Genomic DNA, 13,531 nt, shown 5'->3' on the forward strand with positions numbered 1-13,531 from the left:
ATGTAAATTCTATCTCATGAAAGCTATGAAAAAATGTCTATTATAGATTTGTGTCCAGCATCCCGGCTGTTTTGTATATTGTTTTCAAATTCTCATTCCTTTATTGCTTTTAATCTTAATATGTTTACAAGGACCCCTAGCCTAATGTTAAATAGAAACAATCATAATGGCTATACTTATCTCATCCCTCATATTAAAGGAAAGTTTCTAACACTTCATCATTAAGTATTATGCTTGCCATAGATTTTAGGAGATACTCGACTCATATCTTATGTCCTCTGTAAAGAATTTTCAGACCACTCCAGCCTTGAATCATGTCTTCCTCTTTGAGTGTCTTTGGTATTTATTGTCTGCTTCATGGATGTAAAGATAATAATCTTTTCTGTTCTAATACTGCTTAAAACAAAACAACCTTTGAAGAGTAAACTGAATGCCCATACAACTTCCCAGACCAGACCATAGCAGCATAGAATGAGCTACTTCACCTTTCAGTACCCACACCAGTCATTCAGCATGTAGCATGGAACAGATTTAAAAGAGTTTTTGTGTGATTATTTTTATGTATCTTTTATGACTGGATCTTATTTCTCTGATTAAGGTCCTGGTGGGCAGGGACTGTGTATATTTGTAGTTTTGTGACATCCTCAATAAATATTGGTCAAATTGATGTAATACAGTCCTTTTAAAGGTTTGTACAGTCATTACCACCCCAGGGTTTTATATTGTATCCATCACTTCCATTTCTCCATAGGATGCACATGAGTTTCAGAGAGGAAGGAATATAAATTGAGAGCATTGATTTAATCAGTGTGAGCCTAGGGTGGGAGATTCTGCTGTACTTATCAATTAGCACAACTTCAAAATCAGCAGCAAAATAGTTTTGTAGATGAGGCCCTGCAGAATGCCAGCCCACCTGGAAATGAGGCATATCCTTGTTTACCTTTTATGTTTTTGTGTTTTTTTTTAATTTCACCGTTCTCTTTTAATGGTCAACTGCTTCAGCTCCCATTCTGTGCAACCACAGAATCAAAGCAATTTTTAGAAGCTATTCTTGAGGTATTTCAGGCCTAAACTCTCATTTTGAGGGTGAATAAAGAAGAGAACAAATCATTCACAAAGTTCTTGTAGTGACCTGATATTAGTACTGGAGTTTAATCTTCCCAATTGTGTTCTATTGACTAGGCAACTAAACTACAATCTACTTGTTTTGCTTTCCCTTTCTCATTCAAGATTTTCATTTAATGAACTGGTTGGTGAGATATGAATTGTTGCCATTCCTTGGGCCACTGAGTTTAAAATATCCAGGCTTTATCAATAAGAATTATAGAGTTAGATTTTTAAAGTCTGCCAGAATCACCATAAAAAATGTGAATAACATCTTTAGATTCAAATAGTACATAAAAGAAACTTTAGCAATAAAAATTAATAGTGTATCCATTTACTGCCTTATGGTCTGCTGCTTATTGAATTAGTCCAGTTGCTGAGGATACAATCATAAAGCTTACTAAAGAAAAATAACATAAAAACATATTTGTTTATGATCTTTCAGTACCAAGAGAGGAATCAAATCTGTGATTTGAAAACCATTTTTCAAAAGTATAACAGAATACAGAATAAAAAGCAATTTACCTTTACTCAGTAGGGTATGTTAAGACTGCAGGAATAAAATGAGGAAACTCTCCACTATGTGCAGTTTTTCAAGGTGAAATAAAATCTTTGTCAAATCCCAGCAGTGAAAGGAAATGAGGAACAATGATTAATAACACTGTTGGCAGGACAAAATAAACCTTGAAATCTAAACAATCTTCCATCACACGGAAAGCACATGAATCTATTATCTCTTTGCAATTTAATTATTGGTTATTTCTTAAGTACTGTTGAACTCTGTTTAAATGTGTGCAAATATTTTCAGCATTAAAGTAGAATTACGGAAATTATTAGTGAACCATATAAATACCTGATAGCTCCTATTGCTTTTAATTATATATAAATCCTTTATTCTCAGGTAGTCACTTAGCAATTCCTCTATCAACATTGCTTACACACTGTGTCTGACACAGTTACAGGTGTGAGTAAAGTGCCTAGCTACATAAACTAAATTTCATTGCTGTTTGGAATGCCCTATTCTGGACCATTACTTAGATCACCAATCTTATCCTTAAACAACCGAACACAATCACAAATATCCTCCCCTTGAATTTTTCAACTGATGAACAACTCTTAAAAATTATTTTTATTTTTTACCTTGGATTCATACGTTTTTATCATGAATTGTGTCCTCTCCGAAACAGGATACTTCTGTTCCATTTGGGATTGCTAAAATGTGAACATTGATTTTTCCTAATAAGAAAATTATAGTACTATTAAAGGAGAACTCTCATCCTACCAAATTATACAAACTAGCTGTTGTTAACAAATGTATCCCCAAATGATCCAAACAATTTAGACTATTTTGTTTTTCACACACCATTACTGGAAAGGCGAATGAATGTATTGCAGGGCGCTCTCATCCATGTAATAATTCAGAGACCCAGGCTCACAGCAGCTCTGTAATCTTCAAGGTCACTACTGATTGTCTCCATGCCCACTAGCGTGAAGGGCAATAAAACAAGGAGAACTGCACATAGGGGTCCTTAGGAACCAGGAACGGAAATGGCATGCAATACTTCCTCTCACATCACACTGGCTCAAATTCAGTCACAAAGTCACAAATACCTCCAAGGGAGGCTGAGAAATAAAATTTTACTATGTACCCAGAAAGCAAACACAATTTTTGATGAACAACTAGTTGCTTCTCTCATAGTTAAGTAACTTAAACCTTTGATATTTTTTAACTTGATGAAAAATGTTTATATTTCATTAAAATCTGATCAATTATGTCATTTATAAATTAGTTATAAATTCTGGACACTTTATCCAATCTAACATTTTATGATGCATTATATCCATTTATTTAGACAAGAAAACTCAGGCTCAAGGGAGTCCTATGACTTAATCTAAGGTCACAAGTTTATCTCATCTTTAACTATAAACCTAACTTTGTACCAGAAGTTTTCAGCATCCTCAGTGAAATAGAAGAATAATAACAGAGTTGTGTCTAGTTTGAATCAAATATCTCATTCTAACTTAAGTCAAAACTTGTTGTAGAGGTAATAAATATATTACAGAAATTGAGAAAATGAGAAAGTAACCAATATTTCAGATACATAGTAGGTACTCAATTATATATTTTAAACATTATTCAGACATTTTAACAAAGATAAATCCAGTCCCATATGGTTTCAATGGTGAGGTCTTCTAAACATTTAAAGAAGAAGTAGTACCGATTATATATAATATCTTCCCAAGAATATAAAAATAGATCACTTTCCATCTCATGTTGTGAGGCCAGCATTACATCAATACTAAAAGCAGACAAAAACATTACAAGAAAACTACAGACCAGTATCCCTCATGAACACAGACACAAAAATTATCTACAAAATACAACAAATTAAATACAGAAATACATAAAAATTATGTTAGAACCAAGTGGTTGTACCCTGGAAATGCAAGGCTGGTTCAACATTCAAAAATCAATCAATATAATTCATCATATAAACAGGCTAAAAAAGAAAAACCATAAGATCTTTTCCAAAGATGCAGAAAAGGCATTTTACAAAATTCCACATCCATAGTAAAAAACCTAATAAATAACATTTTTCTAAAACACAGCAAATATCATAATTAATGGTAAAAGACTGAATGTTTTCCCCCAACCTGGGGAAAAGCAAGAATGTCCACTTGCTCCTATTCAACATCGTATCAATAAGGAAGGAAAAGAAATAGGCATATAGATTAGAATAGAAGAAATAAAATAATCACTCTTTATAAACTACATGATTATCTACTTAGAAAGTCCTTATAGAATCTAAAAAAAGGTATAGGTGGAGAACTCCTAGAATTATCAGAGAGTTACCAAATCACCAATTATAGGGTCAATATATAAAATTCAATTATTTTTCAATATACTAACAATTAACAATTGAAATTGAAGTTTAAAAAGCAATATTATTTATAATAGCCCTAAACAACGAAATATGTATTTATAAATTTAGTAAAATAGGTGCAAGATATGCATGCTGAAAACACAAAACACTGATAAAAGAAATCAAAGGGAACTTAAATTAATTAAGAGAAAAAAACAAAGCTGGAGGTATCACAATTCCAAATTTCAAGATATACTACAAAGCTGTTAGTAGTAACCAAAACAGTATGGTTCTGACACAAAAATGGACACATAAATCACTGGAACACAAAAGAGACCACTTTTTTTTTTAAGATTTTATTTATTTATTTGACAGAGAGAGACATAGTGAGAGAGGGAACACAGCAAGGGGACTGGTAGAGGGAGAAGCAGGCTTCCCGCAGAGCAGGGAGCCCGATGTGGGGCTTGATCCCAGGACCCTGGGATCATTACCCGAGCCGAAGGCAGACACTTAATGACTGAGCCACCCAAAAGAGGCGCCCCAAAAGAGACCACTCTCATATGGTCAGTTAACCTACAACAAAGGAGGCAAGAATATACAATGGGGAAAGACAGTCTCTTCAATAAATGTTTCTGGGAAAACTGGACAGCTACATGCAAAAGAATGAAAGTAGACCACTTTCCAACACCACACACAAGAATAAACTCAAAATAGATTAAAGACCTAAATGTGAAACCTGAAACCATAAAAATCCTAGAAGAGAACACAGGCAGTTATTTCTCTGACATCGGCCACAGCAACATTTTTCTAGATATGTCTCCTAAGGCAAGAGAAACAAAAGAATAAATTAACTATTGTGACTACACCAAAATTAATAGCTTTTGCACAACAAAGGAAACCATCAACAAAACAAATTTACAAGCTAATGAATAGGAGAAGATATTTGCAAATGATATATCTGATAAGGGGTTATTATCTAAAATATATAAAGAACTCATACAACTCAACACCAAAAAAACCAATCTGATTAAAAAATGGGCAGAGGATCCGAACAGACATTTTTCCACAGAAGACATACAGATGACTAGAGACACATGAAAAGATGCTCAACATGACTAATCATCAGGGAAATGTAAATCAAAATCACAATGAGATATCACTCCACACCAGTAAGAATGGCTAAAATCAAAAAGACAAGAAATAATAAGTGTTGGCAAGGATGTGGAAAAAAAGGAACCCTCATGTACTTTTGGTGGGAATGTAAATCGGTACAGCCACTGTGGAAAACAATATGGAGGTTCCTCAAAAAATTAAAAACAGAAATACCATATGATCCAATAATTTCACTACTGAGTATTTACCCCCCAAAATGAAAACACTAGTTCAAAAAGATATATGCACCCCTATGTTTATTGCAGCATTATCTACAATAGCCAAGATATGTGTCCATCAATGGACAAATGGATAAGGAAAATGTGTGTACACACACACACACACACACACACAGGAATATTATACAGCTATAAGAAAGGATGAGATCATACATACCATTTTCGACAACATGGATTAACCTAGAGGGTATTATGTTAAGTGAAATAAGTCAGACTGAGTAAGACAAATACCATACAATTTCACTCTTGTGTGGGATCTAAAAAACAAGACAAATGAATAAACAAACAAACGGCAGAATCAGACCTATAAGTATAGAGAATAATTTGATGGTTGCCAGAAGGAAGGGGGTAAGGGTAAAACGGGTAAAGGGGACTGGGAGATACAGGCTTCCAGTAACAGAATAAATAAGTCCTGGGAATAAAAAGCACACCATAGGGAATATAGTCAATGATACTGTAATAGTATTGTATGGTGACAGATGGTACCTACACTTGTGGTGACCACAGCATAATGTATAGAGAAGTTGAATCACTATGTTGTACACCTGAAATTTTTTTTAACTTAAATTCAATTAGCCAACATATAGTACACCCATTTGTTTCAGATGTAGTGTTTAATAATCTATCAGTTGCATATAATACCAGTGCTCATCACATCATGTGCGCTCCTTAAAGCCCATCACCCAGTTACCCCTTCCCCTCACCCACTTCCCCTCGAGGAACCCTCAGTTGGTTTCCTATAGTTAAGGGTCTCTCATGTTTTTCTCCCTCTCTGATGATTTCCCATTCAGTTTTCCCTCTCTTCCCCTATGATCCTCTGTGCTGTTTCTTATATTCCACATATGGGTGATACTATATAATAATTGTCTTCCTCTGATTGACTTATTTTGCTCAGCATAATACCCTCCAGTTCCTTCCATGTTGATGTACATGGTAAGTATACCTGAAATTAATGTAATATTGGGTGTCAACTATACACAAAAACTTTTTTTTAAATATAAATGTGTTCATGGGTTAAAAGACTTTATATTATAAAGACATCAAAATACTCCAAATAGATAATAAATTCAATGCAATCCCAGTTAAAAAAACCCAGCATGATTTTTTTTTTGTCAACAAACTAATACTAAATTTTATTTTAGATATTTATTTATTTGTTTATTTATTTAGAGAGAATGAATGGTGGAAGGGGCAGAGGGAGAGGGAGAGAGAGTCTCAAGCAGACTCTGTGCTGAGCATGGAGCCTGACATGGGGCTCAATCTCACGACCCTGAGATCATGACATGAGCTGAAACCAAGAGTCAGATGCTTAAACGACTGAGCCACCCAGGTGCCCCTAATTCTAAAATTTATATGTAAATACAAAATTAGAATTGCCAAAACAATTTTGAAGAAAAACAATAAATATCTCAATATTTAATTTCAAAGCTTAATATAAAGCTACACTAATTAAACAGTGTAGTATTAGAGAAAATAGTGACACACAGATCAATGGAATAAAGTCCAGAAGTAGATCAACACATATATGGCTAATTTATATTTTACAAATATTTAAGGGCAATTCTATAGAGAAATGATAGTCTTTCAACACATGGCTCTGAAACAACTGGACATTTATCTATTTATCTACACTTCAACTTATATTTTTTACCCTTCACAAAAATTAATTCAAAATGGATAATAAACCTACATGTAAAATGTAAAACTATAAAATTTCTAGAAGAAAACATAAGAGAAAATATGCATCATTTTATGCTAGGCAAAAAGATTTTAGATCCAACACCAAAAGCATGACCCCTAAATAAAATAATTAATAAATTAGACTTTGTTGAAATCGAAAACATATGCTCTGCCAAAGATACTCTTAAGAGAGTGAAGAGACAAGCCATACACTAGGAGGAAACATTTGCAAATCACATATCTCACAAAGGGTTTATATCCAGAATATAGGGAGAACTCTCAAAACTCAATAATAGGAAATTAAATAACCCAATTTTTTAAAAGATTTTTTTAATTTTTTAAGTAATCTGTACACCCAATGTAGGGTTTGAACCTATAACCCCAAGATCAAAAGTCACACGCTCTACCAGCTGAGCCAACCAGGTTCAAACAACCCAATTTTTAATAAATGAGCAAAATATTTGAACAGAAATGTCTTCACCAAAGAAAATATAGGGATGTCAGGGCGCCTGGGTGTCTCAGTTGTTAAGCATCTGCCTTCAGCTCAAATCATGATCCCAGGGTCCTGGGATCGAGCCCCACATTGGGCTCCCTGCTCGGCAGGAAGCCTGCTTCTCCCTCTCCCACTCCCCCTGCTTGTGTTCCCTCTCTCGCTGTGTCTCTGTCAAGTAGATAAAATAAAATCTTTAAAAAATATATAGGGATGCCAAATAAGTAGATGAAAAAAGGCCCAGAATCATTAGTTATTAGGGAAATGTAAATTACCTCAGTGAGTTACCACTACATATACATACCACTACATACCTATTAACATAGCTAAAGTCAGAAAAGCTGATAATATTAATCACTGTGAAGGAGTGGGCAACTGCAATTCTCATACACTGCTGGTGAGAATACAAAATGGCACAGTGCCTTTAGAAAATGGTTTGGCATTTTCTTAAAAGGTAAACATAAACTCACCATATGCTCTGCTAATGTAATCAATCCTAATTATTCACATCTGTATTTGAGTTTGCCCACTACCTGAAATTTATTTATAACCCCAAATCAATACTTCATATATATATATTTTTTCTTTTTTATTTGACAGAGAGAAAGAACAGAAGCAGGGGGAGTGGGAGAGGGAGAAGCAGGCTTCCTGCCGAGCAGGTAGCCCAATGCGGGGCTTGATCCTAGGACCTTGGGATCATGACCCGAGCCAAAGGCAGATGTGTAACCGACTGAACCACCCAGGCGCCCCCCACAAATCAATACTTGTGGGACTTTTGCAGCCATTCAATGGCATGTGCAGAACAATGAAAAGCTAGACTAAGCCAACATTCATGTGCCTCGCTGAGAATGAACAAGGCAATGCTCTTGATTCTTGTTTTAACTCTCATATTGTAAGTAAGTGTCCTTTTTCTTGGTTTATCTAGTTGTGCATTTTTTTTTCAGTGAGGTGTTTTTTTGTGGGTTTTTTTTTGCATTTTTGTGCTTTTTGTTGGTGATTCTGCTGTTTAAAATGGCATCCAAGTGTGTAATGCTTAAGTGCTGTTTAGTATTTTCAAACACAAGAAAGCTGTGATGTGCCTTATGGAGAAAATATGTATGTTAGATCAGTTTCATTCAACCATGAGTTACAATGCTGTTGGCTGTGAGTTCAAGGTTAATTAATCAACAATATATATGAAATAAGGTGTTTTTAAACAGAAAACACACATATAACAAGGTTATGTATTGATCAGTTGACAAAACTGTCATTGTGGCCAGAGGCTCACAGGAACGTAACTCTGCATTTCCCCTAGGAGCAATGTCTCATTACTCGCTAATTCAATGTTCAAGGTGACTTTATAGAACATTACTACCACAAATAATGAGAATTGATTGTGACACTCCTAGGTATTTTCCCAAGATAAATGAACACTCGGGTTTAAACAAAACATCCACATTTAAGTTTTATAACAGCTTTTTTCATAACTGTCCCAAACTAGAAATTACCTATATTACTATTCTGTTATTGACATAACAAACTACCACAAAAATAGCTAACTAAGCAACACAAATTTATCACCTCACAGTTTCCATAGGTCAGATGCCCAGCAGATTCCGCTTAGTTTCTGCTTAGAATCTTAGAATCTCACAAGGCTAAAATCAAGGTGTTGATAAAGCTAAGTTCCTTTCTGAGGATTCTAGGGGAAAATACGTTTATTTGTTTATTTAAGTTGTCAGAAGAATTCAATTCATTGCAGTTGTAGGACTGAGATTCCTGGGGTTTTTTGATGATTATTAGCTGAGGGCTATTATCACCTTTTAGGGTTAGCTCACATCTCCCTTCCTCTATCTTCAAAGCCAACAACAGCAAGCCAAATTCTTCTCACCTCATATCTGTTTGACTCTTCTGCCTTCCTCATTTACTTTTAAGGACCTGTGATTACATTAGACTCACAAGGAGAGTCTTCTTGTTTTAAAGTCAGCTAATTATCAATCTTAACTCCATCTGCAATCTATAGCAATAATTCCATCTACAAATATTCCCTTTTGCCATGTAATATATTCACCACTTAACACCAGGGGGCAAAGCTCAGGGGAGCCCAAATCCTGCCTACCACACTAACCAAATGTCCTCCAACTAGTGAATAAATAAACTATGGTACATTCATACAGTGGAACACTGCTCAAGAATAGAAAGGAAAAAGCTATTGATACACTCAACAATATGGATGAATTTCAAATGCATTATGCTAAGTGAAAGAAGGCAGATTCAAAAAGGTTACACACTGTATGTGCCTATTTACATAGAAAGCTAAAAAATAGATCAGTGGTTGCCTGGGTTAGGGGTAAGTAGAGGGTTTGATTACAAAGGGACAGCATGAGGGAGTTTTTGGAGGGAAATGTTAAGTATCTTGACTATGGTTTGGTCAAAACTCAAAGAAATGTAAACCAAAAGAATAAATGTTTCTGCATGCAAAGTTAAAAATAAATTTTAATAATTATTCTGTTTGGGCACCTGGGTGGCTCAGTTGGTTAGGTGTTTGACACTTGATCTCAGCTCAGATCTTTATCTCAGGGATGTAAGTTCAAGTCTCGTGTTGGGCTCCGTATTAGGCATGGATTCTACTTAATAATTATTCTGTTTGGTTACTGATACTCTGCCTTTGTTTTCAAAGTCCTTACATTTGACTTAGTAGGTACAACACCAGTACAAAGACATGTAATATAAGAGAGTAAGTTTCATCAGTAGAAAGATGGTTTTTTCCTGGCTTAGAGACAAATGATACTAGAAGGAGAAAGGCCACTTGTCCTGTTTCTTTTTCTATTCACAGGACCCACATTCTTTACCAAATGCCTCAGACCAGTTCCATCCAACTGTTCTCATCCTAATGTCAAGGTCATGCAAAGAATCTGCATAATTCTAATCAACTTTGGTTTCCACAGGTTTCCTTCTTTTCAAGCCATAGAACACTTACCTGTACTTGACCAGGAATAACCCTTGGTAGCCAGGCTCCAAGTAATCTCTAAAGTCAAAAAGAATATGTGGTGAAAGTAGCCTATTTTGACAGTAGGTGAAATTCACAGCCACCAAGAACCTTTCTGAAAATTACTCTGACGTTTCTTCTAAAAAGAAAAAGGTCATTGAGATAATTTTTGAAATCATTTCTGAAAATTCCCACGCTAGTCTCTCTCCAGGTTTGTAACTGGTAGTGTGGCTACAGAGGAGCAGGAGTGGTCAGATTTGAGGCAGGGATTAAATGAAATTCCTATGATGTGACACCACAGTTGACTCCTCAAATTCTCACCAGCCATGGAGGGCACCACTATCCGGACAGCACAAATCTCCATGTGGATAGCGGTTGTGATGTTTGCTGGCAACAAGATTTCTAGTCTCAGGCCATCATTCTGTATCATGCTTGACTTAATGAGGGGAAGAGAGAGATAAAGAAAATAAAAGATCAGCTACAAGTCTCCATGACTGAAATGCCTTCATTATTATTTTGTCCTCACAAAGAACGAAAGCTGAAATGAAGTTTTGGGGTTACAGTAGTCCCATATATATATATGGCTGCCAGAGGGAATTGATCTGAAACCTCCTAAACCTTGATTAGAATTTCCCTCCATTCAAGCTTTATTAACTCATTCTAAAACTTCCAATATTTTCTGTAGAATTCTCCGCATATACATACAGAGACAGAAGACAGAGATGATGAGTTTGTAATTGTCAGTTTCTTCAAAATTTGCAAAAAGGCTAATACAGTGGGAGTTTTATAGATCCAGACTGGTCCTCAGCTTCCACATTCCCTCTCATTCTCATATCAGAAACCAAAATCTCTGCTGAGATATAGTCATTAACTAGCTCTAGCATCATTCTCTGGGAGTCAGCATCATGATCCTTGTTCTAAAATAACAATGCAGGATCTCAGTTCTGATAACTGTGTTTCTTTCTTGTTCCTAAGCATCATTTTAGTTTGTATGCTTCCATTTCTTATGTCTGTTTTTCTAGCTTGGTTGCTGTTCCTGAATTCCCCTTCTGGTAATACACTAATCCATACACTAATCACTTATATTAAGGTAAGGGTAATTTCCCTAAGTGCCAGGTTGGCATTTAAAGAGCCTTTTACACAGTGATAGATTTTTTGGGTGCTTGTTGCAAGGACTTCCTGATAGTGCTCTCCCTTGCTAGATTTTCATTTCCAAATCTCACCCTCCCTCCCAATGTAATATCCCTCTTCTTCATTTTGCTCCCTTTTCCATTTCCCATTCCAACTGTCTGCCTGCAGTTTATCATTACCATTAGATCTTGGTAAAGAGGAGATTAGGGCAGTTTGGTCTTTGCATTGGCTGGGGACCAATGGGATATAATGAACCCAGTAAGATCACTACCAGAATGAGGACGGGGCTCTATGTGGTGAGTCTGGATGAGACTATGACCAAAGGGAACACAGTTGAGATGGCACTGAGTAGTGAGGTCTTGGGTAAGCTCCCCTCCCCCCTCTGAAGAAATTAATATAATTTCATTTCCCTATCCCTTTCCCTCCAAGTCTTCCCAATCTCTCTACTTAAACAATTCCATTTGTTCCACTACCAAAAAAAAAAAAAAGTAAAAGAAGCATTATAGAATTGCATTTTTTCTTACAGATCCACTTTTACTAGGTAAGCTCAAGAAGCTCAGAAAGGGAATATGCTCAATTTAAATTCTGTGATGGGCACAAACTTTGCCTCCTATGTAGGATTAACCTTCACCTTGCACCTGCAAATGTATCACACTTGCCCCAAGACGTAAGTAGGTACCAAAATAAATCATAGAAAACTAAGATGGAGGCGCCTGGGTGGCTCAGTTGTTAAGCATCTGCCTTCGGCTCAGGTCATGATCCCAGGGTCCTGGGATCGAGCCCCACATCGGGCTCCCTGCTAGGCTGGGAGCCTGTTTCTCCCTCTCCCACTCCCCCTGCTTGTGTTTCCTCTCTAGCTGTCTCTCTCTCTGTGTCAAATAAATAAAATTTGGGGGAAAAAAAAAAAACTAAGATGAAAGGTTCATCACTCATGCCCAATCCATGTGATTATTTGTATATGTTATTTATGTGTGTATAAAGTACTAAACCTTGAACACCTCACTAAGTTCCCAGATATCTACCACAATGTAATGAGAGTTGTGATATAGTAGTTCTTGAATATGGAATATTTAACTCAAATTCACTTATTTATATCAATCTCAGCAACATGAACATGGGAGGGAAGCTTCAATTTTCCTGTCCTATATCTTCCTCCATCCAACTAGATGATTGCATCATTCTACCCATTCCTCTGCATAGCCCCAAATGGCAATCAATACCATCAGCTGGAAGTCTCTACCATTATCTGTGTATTTTTTTCAGAATCAAAGACTTGCTCTTTCTCTACTGACCACCTGCCCCCCTGGCTTTATTATTTCTAGTAGTTTCACTGTTCACTTAATGACACAAACTAACTCTTGGATCTTCTTTCACTTCTCTCTTTCTTTTGCTAATCCCACATACAAACACTCAGTCAACTTTAAAAACATGTTCCTCAGTCTATTCTTTATTTTTATTCCCATTACTACTACCTTGGTCTAGATCCTTTGTAGTCTACTCTTTGGCCGTTGAATAACCTCCAAAGCAGTCTCCCTGGCTTCAGGGTTTTTATTTATTTATTATTATTATTAAAGATTCATTTATTTATTTGAGAGAGAGAGAGAGAACAAGAGCTTGAACACATGCTAGAGGGGGGTGGGGTGGCAGAGGGAGAGGACCCCCAAGGAGAGCTCCCACCAAGCCTGGAGCCCGAGGAGGTCTTGACTGCAAGACCCAGGAGATCACCATCTGTGAGATCACAGTAAGTTCAAACCTGGAGTCGGACACCCAACCGACTGAGCCACGCAGGCTCCCCCTGGCTTTAGTTTCATTTCACTCCCCCATCAGTCATCCTAGTTTACCACAGGCAGATGAGCCTTCCTTCCTAATAAATGGAAGAGATTTAGAAACAAAGTTTCCAGTGACT

At 36.2% G+C, this 13,531-nt stretch overlaps 1 non-coding gene across 1 annotated transcript; it reads right to left on the reverse strand.

The window, feature by feature from the left end:
• Positions 1-7,391: 7,391 nt before the first annotated feature.
• On the reverse strand, positions 7,392-7,464 carry TRNAK-UUU (transfer RNA lysine (anticodon UUU)). Its single transcript has one exon. It is a non-coding gene; the product is annotated as a tRNA-Lys (tRNA).
• Between the last annotated feature and the right edge of the window lie 6,067 nt (positions 7,465-13,531).

Source organism: Mirounga angustirostris, unplaced genomic scaffold (genome assembly GCF_029215605.1).
Source record: "Mirounga angustirostris isolate CCGP_5_RB_7025 unplaced genomic scaffold, mMirAng1.0.hap1 SCAF_4, whole genome shotgun sequence".
Taxonomy (NCBI): domain Eukaryota; kingdom Metazoa; phylum Chordata; class Mammalia; order Carnivora; family Phocidae; genus Mirounga; species Mirounga angustirostris.